Genomic DNA, 12,082 nt, shown 5'->3' with positions numbered 1-12,082 from the left:
TTAAATCAGGTAATTCTAAGCAGGAAACAATCCCAGTAAATCTTTAATATTGGTTGCTGCTCTGGATTTAGTAATAACTGATTTCGTGGTACTATAAAAAGCAAGTTGTATTCACAGTAGCAAATGCACTTTGACTATTGAATTTGGGTCTTTCCTAGGTTAGTGATGTACTATCCAGTCTTGTCTGGTGATGCAATCTGCCAGCACTTCAGCACTAAGGGATATTGATGCTAAGCTCCGAAGGTTGTCAGTAGGTCAGGTGCAGCCAGTGTACTTTTTTCCCTAATAATAACATTGTGTTTACAAGGAGGTTTTCACAACACAGTCCCCTTGTAAACCTAGGAAATAACAATGTTACTTTTTCAAGTACAACTTCTGTTTCTTTTAAAATAACATTGATAGGCTGTCCTCAAACTCAAGATGCCCAATTTAAAAGCTTATGTGCTAACTTGTTTTTCAAATGTTGAGTTTCTTTGCCTTCATGTTTAGGAAGCTCTCCCTCCCCCAAATAATGGAGATTGCTTCATCACAACCCTCTATTTTTTTTTATCTCTTCACATAACATAAACATTATGTGTAGTGGGTAGCCATTCCAGCTTTAATTTGGAAGATTAAAGTATGTACACCATACCATTGACACACCTATTCAAGATTTCAGTGGACAAATCCTATGTGCTGTATTGGCACCAATCTACACAGGGTAACATAAAATCTCACTGTCTTAACATCTATATCTCTATCAATCTAAAAAAAGTTGTGGTTCCAATTCAATTATAAACCAAGCTGGCTTTGAATATGGAATTGGCTCACTCCTTCTCTAAACCCAAACATACTTTTTTTTTTTGGGGGGGGGGGGGGGGGTTGAGAGATTTTTCAGTCCCATATCATAAGAGCCCTCTGGTGTGGGACAGAAGGAAACCAATTAAAAAGGAACCATTGTCTTCAAGATTCTAATTCTCTCCATGCTTACTCTTCATTTCTCAGAATCCTTTTCTTACATGTCATATCATCTTTAAATCCATTTTGATAAAAAATAAGTTTTTCCAGTAGCAATCTCTGAAGTCTCCAGAAGGAAGATGGGGTCCCAACAACAACAACTCTGCCCAATCCAGAATGATGCCATGGTAATCATCATCATACTACACTGCCAGAATTTCAGACAATCGTGCCCATTACTCTGAGACTTGCTACAGAATCTACAGTTACTCTAACTGAGATTAACTATCTGAGCTTTCTTACAAAACCCAACAGTGATACCATCACCCCCAAAACAGCAGGAAGCAATTCTAAGGAAACAACGTCCCTTCTCCCTAAGGTTTCATATTTCTCAGGGTTATGGATGATGGTTCTAGGGTTGGGGGGGGGGGGAATATTAGACTCAGTATTCTCCTAAGAAAATAAAAGTATCTCAAAAAAGGTGGGGGGGAGAATAAATGGAATGAACAGGTATAAGATATTATGGTAGATCATTGTATGTATATATGTAAACAAATTTAGTAAAATAGCAGCCTTAGTTAATTTTACACTGTAGTTTGCACTGCTATGGATTTTTATATGTTGATACAAATGTAAACTATTTTTATATTCCTGCTTAAGATAATTTGTATATTGATACAAATATTGAACTATATGTTATGATGTACATATATTTCTACTCTTATTTAAAATATTTGTATATTGATACAAATGTAAATTTATATCTGTCATACTGTATGCATATTCTACTTCTGTTTAGGATATTCTGTATATTGATATATATTTAAGATTATTATCATACTGCATATTGCACTATACATTCCTACCTCTGTAAATATACCTCTATAAATATCCTGTGTATTGTCACAATTTTGAAGAAATCGTCCTTTACCGTACATTTGCTTATATAAACTGTTGACCTTGTTTACATGACGCCTTAGTCCTTAGGTTATGATTTATAGTCACCTATGCTTGTCATGTTTATAGTTATGTTAGTTAGGTTATCTAGATTCACAGATAACATAGGTCAGATGGACAGATAGTCTTCAAAGACTTCATGGACCTAGAGAATATGGCTTTTAAATAACTTAGAATGCTGTTGATGTGAGACACGACTGCTCCTGGCAGCACCAATCTGATGCAGAGAGAATTTGGGCTTCTAAGACATTTCCATTTGGAAGTTTGTCTTCTTGGCACAAAATGACCTATTGGTCAAAGAAATGCCCTTGCCTCAACTGCTGACAATATGAGTACTGTCCTTCTGGACAAGTGGGACACAAGGAAAAGTGACTTCTGAACTCTGCCAAGACAGAGTAAGATGGTCTTTCAGAATTCCTGCTTCTGAAAATGGTCTGTCAGATATTCTAGGCCTGTAGCCAATTTGAATGCACAAACAATGCTGAGAAACATTAGGTGACTGTCCAGGCTGCCAGCAGTCTCTGTCTACTCTTACAAGATTCCTGAAAGTTGCTTACATCAATCTTCCATTTCTCAGGTATTATTATATTTCTTCTCAGGTCTTTGATGGGATTGAAGACTAGCAGTTATAGTTTCAACTTACTGTATATATTATCTTAGATAAAACATATTAAGTATTAGATTCAGGTTCTTTAGGATAGGACACCTTTTGGAATGATCTTTATAGCATGTCATTTACCTACACTCTAGACTTCTCAGGATTTTAGTATGTGCTTCTTGCTTGATATTGTTCACATTGGTTGTAGTTCCATCTTATCTAGGTCATTATTGCTCATTACTCCTGTACAGTATTTTATATCCATTCCTTTGTATATAGCCTTTTATTAGGTTAGAACCTCCTTATTTAGACAAAAGGGGGAGATGTAGTGGGTAGCCATTCCAGCTTGGATCTTGAAGTTCCAACCCCCATTGAGGCTTCAGTTACAACATGTCACACCTATAAGGTGGGGCATCTGGATGCACTGGCTCTCTTGGTTCCTGGACCCTGGAGGCAGACCAAGGAAAGTTCTCCAGGGAACACTGCCAGACTATGCTACACCTTTCCCAGACCCTGTTATATATCCCTTCACTTGTAAGTTACCCCACAAAATAAATCTCCCTTTTAACTATGTGGAGTGATCTTAATAATTTCACCAATAATTATGTTTATGGTATTACATGATATGATACAAGATCTATTTTCCTCATTTAATTGCTTAAAGGTAAATCTTCTTTTATACTGAAACAAAGATGGTATCTCATTTCTTCTCTGTTACACAAGATGCTACTAGATGTAGGGGAAATGGGGCAGCTATAATGGTTGCATTTACTGTAAGTATAAGGAACTAGCCATTGTCAGAAGCCATCAATCACACTCCCACATTTGCAGCCAATGCCTGCCTGAAACAAATGAAGAGCATACATATGAGGAGTCATACCTACTTAAATGTGACCAAGAATCAATAAGGTACATGAATCCAGGCAACTCTTGACTGTTCACTAATTTCGTAAAGCAAAGAACACAGCTCCTTTATTCACAACACAGGAGGTAGCTCCAATACCCTGCACTGCTTTCTTAGTAATTTCTACTAAGACAAACAACTTACAGTATACCCTGCTGTTAAGTACTAGTTTTATAGCTATTTGTTTTAGTTTTATAAAGACAGTGAAGCAAAGATATTCTCTCGATTTATCATATCATGGTAGTTGTATTTGAAGTCCAATTCTTGGCCCTGATATTTATTACTGGGCAAGCGACTTGATCCTTGGTTTTCTCATTTGTAGACTGAGGATAACGGATGTTCCTGCAGACAGCTACTTAAGAGTTGTAGTTTGGTAGTTTTTCAGTCTGGCCCACAGTTAGGACAAATCTTTCTTATCCGCCAGTCCCACAGCCGCTCAGACCCAACCAAGTAAACACATGGAGACTTATATTGTTTACAAATTGTATGGCCGTGGCAGGCTTTTTGTTATCTCGTTTTTATATCTTAAATTAACCTATTTTTATTAATCTATACTTTGCTATGTATGTGGCTCGTGGCTTACTGGTACCTTATTGACATCTCTTTGTCATGGTGGCCGCTGGCAGTACCTCTCTGCTTTTTCTCTTTGTCTCACCTATATTTTCTGACTGGATACTGGCCAATCAAAACAACACATTTAACATATAAACATCCTACAACAAAGAGTTAAATGGCTATCTCAGGAAAGTGTATCACCGTATCCTGACCAGGTGTGCTCTAGCCTCCTATCTTTCCTTGCGGGTAGAGGGCAGTTGGCCTGAGCAAGACCTATCACAGCCTGTGACCAGTGGGTTCATTAAGTAGGCCACATTTACCAAGTACCCTCCACCGCCCAGCCCAGTATACCTTCCACAGGGACAGCCACCATTTGTCCCCAGATGCTATTCAATTTGCCCTAGGATCAAAACTGTCTAGCATGTCACACATCCAAGCCTTCATATTCTCCTGTAAATAGGGAGTGACAGGATTCCTTCGCTCCTAGTGCAGTAACAATTCAGGGAGAAAAAAGGAGTTTGGAGAAATGGGTTAACTGTTCGTGGCACAAAGCCTAAACTAGGAATGTAACACTCCTTTGCAAAGGAATAATGCCAGCAACCAGTTCTAAGCTGTGGACAGCATGTCCTCCTGACCTAAAAAAGGAAGATCCTTCACCAGCACTGCCTGTATCTGAAAGGGAAAGGCACAACCCTCTGGTTCTAATGGAATAGACTTTCAACTACTAATCCTCCTTCCCAGGAAAAGGCTGGGAAGCAAAGACCTGGAACCAGAGCTAAGCTGTGCAATACTGGCTACAGCGGGTGGTGAGGGAGGCCGATGCCATCAATGCAGTTGAACAAACCAGCTGCTCTGCAAATTGCAGCAGTGTGCCTGCTAAGGAGTATTTTAATAAGATGTCCCAGGAAAGAGGAATGAAACAAACTGTGATTTGCAAACAAAAGATGCTTTTCAAATGAATCTTGCTGTAATGATCCTGCTATTTTATAGAGCAATAAACCGAACAGCAAACACAACCAAAAAGTCACAACGTGTGTTAAATGGAGAGAAAAGGGGAGGGAATGATTGGGAAAAGACGAAGCCAAGGACAAGGTATAGTTTGTGCTTGACAGCTCATTAATTTTAAGTGTCGTGGGAACCTGCCAGTTTTATTCCTCCAAGTAATTATCTTTTGTCTTAATTTGTAAGATTTTCAAAAGAAAGGGATAGAAGGGAAAGAGAGGTTTAAAAAAAAAAAAAAACACTTCACATTCTGTGAGCATGAGACAGAAAGGCATCAATATATAGAAGTTCACTACAAACTGTCCCCAATTAAAAGAAATAATTGGACTAGTTTCTTTAAGCATCCATCACAGTGAGCCATATTAGGAAATGGTATTGTCCTCAGATACAAATAGCTTTACATAATGAACAGAGACTGATATATTGATTTGTATACACTTACTCTGAAAGTTAAATGCTCTATGGACAAGTGTTTTCACACCTTAATAAACAAAATCTGTAAATCCTAAGCCTGATATTTTGATTAAAGGTCACTTCATTCTTGAAAGGGAAAGATTTCCTTCCAACTAGGAGTGAAAAAGACACGGGCAAGAGAAGTTTCTTTAGTAATGCTTTCAACTGCAGTTACTGAGAAGTAGAGAGCTGCATTGCCATGGGGAAATGAACATTTAAAGCTCCCAGGAGTTCAACATAAATGGTGCTGCCCATGAGCTCAGTCTACACATTGAATTCTGGGCAGGCTTAAGGCAACCTATGAAGGAGTATCCAAAACTCTCACATACTCTGGCTTACTAACACATCTGTGCCCAACAAAGCAGCTGCCCACCTCATCTGCATTCCAATACTTGCTCAAGTATTTTGCATGAATATACGGTGTGTTGTGTGTTCTTCAGAAAAAGACACTAGGCAATTATAACATGGGTGATCTTGTTGAAAGCTCTTGCTAAAATGGCAAAGATGCACATTTGATAAAAATCAATTCCTTTTAAAGAAAGCTGACAAAGCCAACAATTTGGTCTCTCACCCTGTCTTGCTTAATTACTCCTAATAAACAGGACAAATGCCAGAAGCAAGTAGTTACTAGGTAAACAAAGAAGTTCCTGTTTGACAGAAGTCCCTCCACATTCTGAGACTATTCCCTGTCTTCTGAGAGCTGATGGGATGATTTGGAAACCCAGAAGCTCAATCCAGAAAACTTTCCCTGCTTTCAGGAAAAAAGACCAGGCAAGCAGCAAAGACATTCAAGACTAAACAGATGCAACAATAAACAAGAGCATTGTCCCTGTCTGCCACCATCCCTACAAAATAGAAGGTGAGGAGGCAGAGAAGGAATCATTGAGGAAAAAACTTAATAAGGGATGGATGTACAATAGAAAAGAGAAGAGAGATCCACCCACAAATTTCTGATATCGAGAGGCATTTAAATGTAAGCTTCATGTTATTTATTACAAGCTGTCGTTAGGAGCATAGGCTCCATCAAGTGGCTAGCATTAAAGCCTTGTTACTGTATAAACCCAGGGCTTGCTTCCCTAGAGCCAGTTCAACTTTGAGCTTCTATTGTCTGACAACAATGGGATGTCTGACAACTGGTGCCAACATTTCAGGAGGATTTGACTGTAGCTTGTGGGTACTCTACCCTGATTTGCCCTGAGCCAAAACAGCTCAGTAACTCAGTAGAGCATCCAATCCAGGCTTGTAGGAAGGACAGTAAAAAGGACAGAGTTCCTTTGTGCATTTTGCGAATCATCACCAAGCCAAACTCACCAGTCAGAACCTTCAACACTTCAACTAGCCCAGCATCTTAATCATATTTTAGTGGTTTGCTGTGTCTGCAAGAACAGACTGGGATTCTGCCTTACTGTAAGAGGAGAAAAATGTTGTGTGGTGTAGTTTGGTTTGAATTATCCTTCCTCACACAACAGACAAGGTCATGCTATACAGCTCTGACTGGCCAGGAACTTGCAACAATACTGCCTTAGCCTCTCAATTGCTTAAATTACAGGCATGAGGTAATTATGCCTATGTACAAGAATTAAAATATGGAATTTTTAAAGCTAACTGAGTTTGCATGCTTCTCTGTGGAAAAATTTAAATTCTCTAAAGTCACTGTCCAAAGATCTAAAAATGGGAATTCATTATGGGTAATGATGTAAAATAACTATAGAATTGGATATATTTACCAATTAAACATACTTGTTACTAATGTAATTATTAACTTGTGATATTAAGTTTTTAATGGCTGTTAATAATTTTATGATAATGTGTCAGGACAAAGAAAAGATCATAAATCAAGATGAATGGTTTCTCCCTGAAAAAGGGTTACCTGATCCTCTTTGCCCCAAATACAACACTGATAACATTATGAGCCCTAGCCTGGACAGTTATTGCAAGAATCTGCCCTCCCCCAACATACTAGAAGTACTATGAGGAAGAACAGCTGGGAAAATGGAGGGGAGACAGATGCATTATTCACAGAAGGGGTGGAGCATTAACTTGTAAAGAATAGATGAATTTGCAGTTTGGGGGTTTATGAAACTCTGCATTTAAAAGACAGTATGTTCTGAAAGGGCAACCATATCCGAAGTAATAAGAATTATGGCTCATCTTTGAATTTCAATGAACAATCACAATATACTAGGAAAAAAGACCATAAAATATGGGGTGTACTCTATTGACAAGGCAATATAGGACAAAGTATAATGATAAAGGGAAATTATAATCTTCAGAATGAAAATACAAACGGGGGTGGGGGGGACTTGAAAATGCAGGGAAGAATCATATCACACCTCTCTCTCCTCTCTTCTCTCTCTCTCTCTCTCTCTCTCTCTCTCTCTCTCTCTCTCTCACACACACACACACACACACACACACACACACACACACACACACACACACACACACCCTGGCAGAAACCTAAGCAATTCTTATGAAGGAGATGTGCATGAGAGAATCAAGAGTTCAAGGTCAGCCTCAGTTACACTCAGTGGCAACTTTGTAAAAGGAACTTCAGGTCCATGATGACACTGGTTCCTGGGACCAAGGTTTAGCTCAGGCATTTTTGGATCAAGCTACAAGTCCAGGAGCCCAGGAAGTAGGATCCTACAGAAAAGGTCTCAATACCATATCCAAGTAGGGTCAGTCTCAAAGCCCTGAGCTATACATATACACATACATGAACACATGACACACACAGAGACACATACACCCCTCAATCCTGCACTGAACAATGCCGTGTTTGGTTGGGACTGGGCTGGACCAGGGCAGTCACCAAGGCTGAGGGTGCTAGTGGCATGGCAGCAGCACTAGCAGACAGGCTCCTTGTTTGTGTCAGGCTACTGTGGACCAGAGCAACTTCAGCCTCCTGGACCACCAAGACCATCCAGGACTAAAGGCCAATTTCTGTACCCAATGTATTTTGGTTACCCCCAGAAACATGCCTAGATGAACTGGAGAAGGTAGTATAGCAGCAGGATGCAGATACAACTTGTGTTCACTCTGGATCCTGCTCAGGACAACTTAACAGCTATTGCTTGGTTAAGTTAAAACTTCCACTAAACCTGTGGGGTTCTGTCCAGCTGGCCTGAGTGTCTGTGCTTCTTTAAGATGCTGAATGGACCATTGGAACACAAACTTTAAAAAAGAAGAAACTGGATCAGAGGGTAAAAAGGCAGGAATTCCAAAAGAGCTTCTACTATTAAGACAGATCACCAAGCAGTTGTGGTGAGGTGGATAATGGTGGCACACCTCAATCAATTGATTCTCACATAACCCTCGGCATATACCAAGGAATTTGAGGCACAGGAACTGTCTAGACTTCTCTTAGAGTCCAGATTTTTTTTTTTTTAATTACATGATGAATTACTGACAGTGGCAAATATGGCATATTCAACCAGGCAAAAACCTAAGAGACAGGATAGGTGGCATCTCTTTGATGAAAATAAATAAATTTATACCACAGAAACGTCTAAGGACTTCAGAAGTGGCTTGGTTTCTATAACATACTCTAATTGTTAGCCAAGCGGTGTGTTAACAAACAGTGCCTCCAGTATGTTGGGGTATCGGGGAGATAGATTTCATAAATCTGCTGCTCCTCCAAGATAAGTCACAATCCCTCTTTTTTTTTTGGAGGGGGCATGAGGGATGGGGTGGGGGTAAGGCCCTTACCTCAACAGGAAAGGTGTAACTGCCAAGAAAGAGATATCCCATGGCCACCTTCAACAGAAGCAGCATTCTATCAGGCAAGACTCTGGCTCTGCTCCTCAAACCCCCTCCTCCACCACTTCAGATAGGAAACTTTCCAAATGATTGCTTTTTGGCCATCATACAACAAGCCCCCAGTGTGAATCCAAAAGCAATTACATAATTCCAGCTGAGAGTCCAATGACATGTTGTTTAAAAAGACTGCTGAGAAATATCCCTCTTTAGAAAAAAGATGTACACAAAAGGAACACTAATCTTTGCTATTCCTTCTGATTTTTTTAAAGGATATAGAAAAAAACAAACAAAACAAAAACAAAAACAAAATTTGAGTAATTTAATGAACTTCCACCAGTTATTCTGCAGAAGGTCACAAAGAGCTACAAGTCATTCTAAATTCAATAAATCCTCATCTGCTCCAGATATCTATTGGCAATAAAATAACAAAAGAAAGAGCCAAACAATTGGAAACACTTTTCAATCTCTAAAAATAATTTCCCGCCAGGTGGTGGTGGTACACACCTGTGAGTTCAAGGCCAGCCTGGTCTACAGAGCAAGACAGCCTAAAAAGCTACAGAGAAACCCTGTCTCGAAAACATAGTACAAGTTCAGCATGCTTAGCAGTTAGATTATGTTATTATATTTCCAAATAGTACTTAAGTAGAAGCTCTACTGCAGGCATCATATGATGTTCTGTATATGAAAGATTATTTTAGGTAAGCTATTGAAATCAAAGTCCTTGGAGTCACTATTTTTTACTGTAACCCTTGAGCTGCAAATCAAGTAATGCTGTTCAAGACATTCCAGATCATGTATTTTAATCAATAAATCCCTTTAAATTAGGCTCATGCTACTTGTAAAGTAAATGGGCAGCCTGTGTCATGTTTTCAGAAAGAAAGCGTCTATCATGATACACTTGGATCTTGCAGGATTGTAGTGCTCAGGTTCTTAATCTAAGAATGCTAACATGCTCAAGCACAAGAAGATGGTGCAAATTGTGGTCATAGAGGTTTTTCGCTTCTGCCACTTCCCAAACAGACCAGGTACCCTGGCACCAAGCCATGAGAGCTACTCTCCAATTACACATCAACAAAAACAAAGTAAATCAGGTAAAAGCACTGCCCATTTGGGCTCCAGACTTTTCAAAATTAGGTACACTGTTTTCTAGGCATTTATCTCCCTGCATTCCAGTGGGTTGACTTGTCTAGATAGAACATGGATGTTTCTTTGGTTTCCTGACTGGTCTAGACATTGCAGCATACAAAGAGAGCTGGACACCAATCTGACAAGGGAAGCCACAGAAGTGTGTGAAAAGCAGCTAGCTTGCTTACCAACAATTTGTCTCTTACTGAAGAGTTTAAAAAAAAAAAATCAAAAATCAAAAATCTGGTCCACGGTAATGACAATTTCACCCAGCACCTCCTGGTAGGAAATCTAAGTGATCGGATGTACATTCACTCTGAAGGTAAACAAAGACCCAAGGACATGAAGATCATCTAACTACTTCAGTTCAGAAAACTGAAAAGAGGCACCTTTTCACCACAAACTATTCTCAATCTTGTGTATTCAGACAGCATGAGAACAGATATACACTAACCAAAGGCACAGGTCATGCCTCACTTAAATGAAGGCTCTAATAATGCAGAACCATCAACCCATTCAGCAGAGTAGCAAATCTAAGCACTGTCCCCATGGCTGGGATACCGAAGAGGGCAGCCTAGGAAACAGTGCTTTGTGAAGCTAATCAAATTTGGAGCTCTGCAGGTGTTCTCTTACAAGTAATAATAGCCTTGAACATCTCTCATAGCACAACAAACTTCAGGCCCAGTGACAGGCAATCAAGTACATAGAGGATTATTACTAATCATGAACACAGACCATATCATCAGAGTAAGAGAGTAAAGAAGGAATCTATCAGATAGTAAGTAAGCAGTGTGCTTTTAAAAATTAAAAAAAAGGTATATATATATATATATATATATGTATTTCTAGCACATATAGACATACTGAAATGAAGAGGTAAGTATAATTTTGTGTTTTGTCCCTATCAATTTACTCTAGATTCTCCAAACAAAAATGGAAACATTACATTCCTTCTCAAGATAGCAAACTCTGAAGTCTGTTGACATTGTAGCTCAGAATTTCATCCATGATGACACAACTCCATCCTGGAGGATCAAGTGTGGCTGCAAAGAGCCATGCCATTGCATGTTTGGATACCCGGGTTCATATTTATCACTTCTTTCCTGAGTAGAATACTTCATTTAATTTTCCTCTTAAAACTAAACTCTGCTCATAATAGCACTGTTCTAACTTGATGATTTCATCTTAGTTTCACATTTAAAATCAAGCTCCTTACTCTCTGGATTCAAACAATTCCTCCTGCTCATCAGGGCACATGGAGTCTTCTCACACTCAGTCACAATTATACTTCCCCTAACAAGTGTATGTTCTTAGATAAGAGGGCAGCAGGCTACCATCCCAAAAAGCAGGTAATACTCCATCCCACATCCTGTTCACACCCTCAAATTCATCCATGCACTTGAACCTGAATGCCAAATGAAAGTCAGCTCTCTCAACTAGTTTCCATGATTGGACCTAGAAGATGGATTAGGGGGTAAAAAACACTTACTACTCCATGATATACATCTGAAGGGCTGAGTGAGTTCACCCACTAGAATACACAGAAAGGCAGGAGAAATCTGATTTCACAATTCTCTTCTGACCTGCATTTATATATAATACAACAATAAATAAAACATTTCAAAGACTACTGATGATTATAGCTACAGGTTAACAAACTTTTTCCATCAACAAACAGTTAAATTTAGGTACCATTTTGTATTAGATCCACATCTCTAAAAGGCTGCTTTTTCTTTTCTTTTCTTTTTCTTTTTCTTTTTCTTTTTTTTTTTTTTTTTGGTTTTTCGAGA

General features: G+C 39.0%; 1 protein-coding gene across 4 annotated transcripts in view; it reads right to left on the bottom strand.

The window, feature by feature from the left end:
• Jarid2 (jumonji and AT-rich interaction domain containing 2) overlaps positions 1–12,082 on the bottom strand; it is a 185,647-nt gene that overhangs the window by 30,119 nt on the left and 143,446 nt on the right. The gene's annotated exons all lie outside the window — the stretch shown is intronic.

Source organism: Onychomys torridus, chromosome 5, assembly GCF_903995425.1.
Source record: "Onychomys torridus chromosome 5, mOncTor1.1, whole genome shotgun sequence".
In the NCBI taxonomy this organism is placed as follows: Eukaryota; Metazoa; Chordata; class Mammalia; order Rodentia; family Cricetidae; genus Onychomys; species Onychomys torridus.
This window is presented reverse-complemented; position numbering and strand designations above follow the sequence as displayed.